Source organism: Cupressus sempervirens, chromosome 3 (assembly GCF_028749045.1).
Source record: "Cupressus sempervirens isolate cs-2001-9-10 chromosome 3, ASM2874904v1, whole genome shotgun sequence".
NCBI classification, from domain to species: Eukaryota; Viridiplantae; Streptophyta; class Pinopsida; order Cupressales; family Cupressaceae; genus Cupressus; species Cupressus sempervirens.
Window position 1 is genome coordinate 951,761,569 of NC_143120.1, and position 5,377 is coordinate 951,766,945.

Here is a 5,377-nt window from a genome sequence, read left to right on the forward strand (position 1 = left end):
TATAGTTTCAAGTGAGTTGATAGTTCTACTGAGCTGTAGTGAGAACCAAGACAATAGAGTATTCTTATTGGTATTTTTGAAACTAGATGTTTTCCATCTATGTTGCCATCAATGCCAAAGGGGGAGTTTATTAGCATGAGTTTTGATGTCATGGGGGAGCATTACAGAACATTGTCATGATGTATTTATAACTATGTTTGTCATTGATGACAATATAATAATAAGTTTGTAGAAGACTTATAGAGCACTAGATTGTGATTTCTATATTGAGGACATTATATTACTCATTTTCTTATGTGTGGTTACCAACACATACTAAAATATGTATTTTTTACTTGGGAAAGTGCACAGAACCTAAATCGACAGTTTATGGAAGATATTGTTGATATACAGAGAACCACATAAAATTAGAGCACAAGGAAAGCAGTTCCTATTGAATGATTGATACAACTCATTGCATTTGGAATGAAGGGTTGCACAGTTAACTAGAGGTAGTATACTGGTTGCTGATGAAATTAGAGAGTGTGCATGTACAAAAGTCACACTTATGAAATTTTTTGTATAACTGTGAGCTGAAAACATTAATTAAATAGGTATTTCATTTAATTAATATATGATAATAAAGTGTGAAGCTGACTCAAGGATTTATGATTGAGCATGGTATAAAGGAAATATGTTTTCCATGTTTTAGATGTATGTGAAAAGAGGAGAAGTCTTGTGAATTACTAAGTAGTAGAGTAGAGTGATTTACTAATGCATGTAAGTGACCTTAAGGGTTATTGTTATTGATCACATAATTCTAGATCTAATTGCATGATCTGAAGGTGAAGGATTCTAACATATTGGACATAGAAAGAAGTAAAAGCTTGTTACACATCTATTATTCTGAAAGGAATAATACTAAAGTCAATTGGACTATGAGTTCATTGATTTGATCCTGAAGCTATTTGGACAATGGGTTCATCTGTCTTAACACAACTCCTAATAGGGTTGGAATCTCCTAACAGGGATTCAAAGTCTCCTAATAGGGACTCTTGTACTAAGTATTGTAATAGACTCCTAACAATGTCCATTCTCTAACAAGGAATATTCATATTAGTACATCTTTTGTGGGTATCATTCCCACTGTGGTTTTCCTTCTGATCAAGGGTTTCCCTAGTCAACATATCTGGTGTAATTGTATATGAGCATATCTTTATGGTTGTTGTTTACATTGGTTGTTTGATCAAACTTGTTTAAAAGGGATAACTATTTTAATTATCATATAACTAATTCACCCCAACCACCCCAACCACCCCCCCCCCCCCCAGTTATATTGGTAGATTATTGTTTCTAATAGGTTTCTTCTACCAAGTTCTTCATTCTGCGAAGGAATCAGTGAAAATATGTGACAACTACTCATGTCCACAATATCACATAACACTTGATCCTTATACTACCCAATCTGAAATTTTTTAAAAAAAATTCTCCCTCACTTCCAAAGCATATTCATCTTGTAACCAACCAATCCTATAAGGACAAGGTGTTGGTGCACAAGATTGGTGGCTGAATTCCTACGAGTTTGCCTACTTGATGTTGGGAAACTCAACACAATTTTAGCCAATGAAGAAGATTGAGTCTTCCCTTTGTTCAAACTCCACACTTTAGCCTTTTCAAGACCTACGTGGTTTTACCTATAGTGAAATAGTGAATGGTTATGAGGGTAGAATTAATGATACTCTTGATTTGACAAAAAGGTTCTCAAGGAGAAATCTAAATATTTAAGAAGGGATGAAAGTATTCAAGGATGATTTGTACACTATTGATGGATTGGACCCCACTAACCTACAACTGTATCTATACACTCACAAGAAACATACAATGATCAGTCCTTAGTCCTTTTGGGAAAATAAAGTCAACTCCTATGTTTATTATTTGAACCCTTAGAGACAGTGTGCACCCCATCAACTACTCGATCAAGGGAAATATATATGCAATCTGATGCCTAGATGAATTTAACCCTAACTTAATGAGACAATATTGACAAACTCATGCAATTATCCTCATTCATTTATACAACAATATTAATCAAAGATAAATAATGAAGAACATGAAACATTTAATACACCATAAGCCAAAAGAGATTTGAAGGAACTACCATTATTTCCATTTCTTCATAAGGAAATATAGTAAAGGAGTTTGGATTCAAGAGCCATTTAACAAACACAAAGAAAAGATATTTAATTCATATTTGAAAACTTGTAACTACTATCACTTCTTGTTATCAATCTTTTATCATATGTATCTCACTTTTGAGTTTGTATTATAAATATAGGTCTTGGTACCTTTACATAACTATGACTAATTAACTAATTATGAAAGATAACAACATAAAGCATAAACAAAACATTAGACGTCATCAACATCTTCTTTTGTAGTAACATTTTTGCCTTCCTTGGGTACCTTCATGTAGATTTCTATCCATTTCTCTATCTAGGCATGATTCAGTCATGTGAAGGTAGAAATGGTAGGAGAAAAGGTATGCAATTCACTCCATCTCTTGCCTCAAGCTATTTTAACCTCATTAGTGAACTTTCAACAAATTTATTCTCTAGGGTGAAAAATTTGCTAAGCACTCTGTGGAAGGTATCAATCTGAAAAGATTTATCGATTTTATACTTTTTCATTATCCTATGTAAAAACATGTTGAATTCATGCTTCCAATATTCTACTAAATTAACCTTACCATCCTCACCAACAATTAAAGGGATACATGAGTGATCCATAATTGTTATTGTTTTCTGTAACTTATCTCCAAGTTTCTATTTTTCTTGATTCATATAAGCTAAATTCTTGGAAACTACATCAAGAAGATCAACAATATGCATGATTTGGGAAGGTGCATTGGGATCCCTTTTGGTAACTTCATATAATATATTTAATTCAAACTTTGAGGGATTCCATTTCTTTTCAATTTCAGGTATAAAATTCCTTTAATAAAGAAGTCTAACATATTTGAACCATTATTATATCCTTCAAAGACTTCATTGGATTTTTCTAAAATAATATTCAACCTATAAGAAAGGATTTCTTCCAATATGTTAAAAGCATAATCATGGTGATCAACCTTTTCAACTAATTCTACACTTGGAACTTCCTCTTCAATTATAACAGGGGACTTCCAAATAACCATAGCACTCAAAGTCTAACTGGAGCACTTTTCACTCAATTTCTATTCCAATCTTCGATTCTTTACATGCATCTTATTGATAATGGAATTCATATCCATTTCTCTTTGTTGTAATTCTTTAATAATCTCTTTTATATTCTTGATCTATGCTTTGTTAAACATAGGCTGATGAGTGAGTCTCGTGGCAGTAATTTTTGGGTTCGTGTTCTCCACAGTGTGAATTAAGGGCTGTAGACACCTAAAAATCTTTAGAAAATAAAGTATTTTTATTTTCTGAAAAAATTTTGATGACATCATCATTTATTAATTAATTAATTATTTAATTAATTAATTTATTTTTATGCCATTAAATCCCTTTATCTTAATTAAAAATATTTAATTAAAGAATCCCTCCCAAAAATGTTTAAATTTTATTTAAACATTATTTCCTTATTTATTAATTATTTAATTAATAAATTGACCAAAAAACCCAAAATAAATTAAAAATTTATTTTTTGCCCAAAACTTGGCCAATTTCCTTAAGACCACTAACCTCTTCCAAAATCTTCTAATCCTTCTTTAATTTTGATTAAAGGCTAATCCCATCATTTCCTACCCCTAATCCCAACTCAAAATATTTAATTAAGATTAAATATTAATCTTCATGTTTATTAAAAAAGTTTTAATAAATATCTCCTCAACCCAAACCCTTGAAATAAATAAAACTTTATTTATTTCCTAAAAATCTAATTTATCCTCATCCTAAGAAGTTCTAGACTCTTCTAGAAAGTCTTCATCCTCATCCTAGGAAGTTCTAGACTATTCTAGAAAGTCTTTATCCTCATCCAAAGTCTAGACTCTTCTAGAAGATGTCTTTAAACCTAATCCTAATCCCCTCCTAACCTTGTCACATTCTCTAAACATGGGTTAAGACTTACTAACCCAAGCCAAAGTTAACAAATATCTCCTCCTTCACCCACCCTCATTAAATGCCATCCACTTGCCTATCCCTAAGCTAATCCTAAACCATCCTAATCCATCCTCTAATCATTTGCACAATCCTAAGCAAGCTTAAAACCCTCCTAATCAAGCCCAAGTCGAAATTGCTCTCATCTCCCTCAAAATATCTCAACCATAAAACTTTATGAAGCCCACTAGGCCATAAATGACTCTTCCAAGCCCTTTTATTGCTCTTACAAGCCATTATGAGGGTCTTTATGAAGATTTTATCCCTTGAGCCTCCTTTTTTGACTTATCCTTCCCCTTTCCTCCATCCTCTCACCCTGTGACATGTGTCACTCCCTGATTGGCTGTAAGGAAGCACAATCCATGTGCTCTCTTCTCATGCAATCTGAGCCCTCCATGATCTTTTTCCCATCCTTGCATCTTAGCCCTCAATCCCTCAAGCCTCTTGCCTAGAAATTGGATCCTTCCCCTTTGCAAAATAACACAATCCATGAAGTAAAGTCATAATGCCATTTTAAGAAGCCATTTTACATCAAAACCATACACTCACACCCAAATTCCAACTCCATTTGAAGCCCTTTTTGAAGCATAAATCTTGAGCATACATCCTATCTATTTAGACAAAGCTACTCAACAAGAGAGCTTCTTATTGAGAGAGTCCATTAATGGCTCATATTCTCAATTGAGAGCTTATCTTAGTCTATCTTGAAGTTTATGAATTTTGTTTAGTTTGTAGAAGCTTTATTTAAATTTGGTTTCTATTAGCATACTAACATTTCTCATATACAAGGGCATCCCCATTTCACCTTTTGAAATATCAATTAGCTTTGGTTTATTTTCTTTGAAGGTCACCTAGGTAGAAAATGTTTCTATTTTGGGTCATATCCAATGGCTTCTACTTTATCAAGTGATCCAAATTATGATACAAAGGTGGAGTCTTCTTTCTTTCTTACCTGATCCTACAAAAATAATTCTTTGAGAGTCAAATCTAGAAGAATCAAGATATCACATGTCTTGACAATTTCTCTAGCTTCTTCCTCTATGCATGTGATATTATCCAAATCTATTTCACTCATAATTTATGTATTATTGGAGCATGTTGAGACTCATCAACTCCTTCAAGGGTTTTGACCTTCTTCTCCTCAAAATAATGCATTTTGTACTTAGATAAGAAAACTTTAAACTCTTATGTCTATACAAAGATTTCCTATTCAATGAGATGAATAGAAATAAACTCTCTCTCATCTTAAATGTCAATTGGAT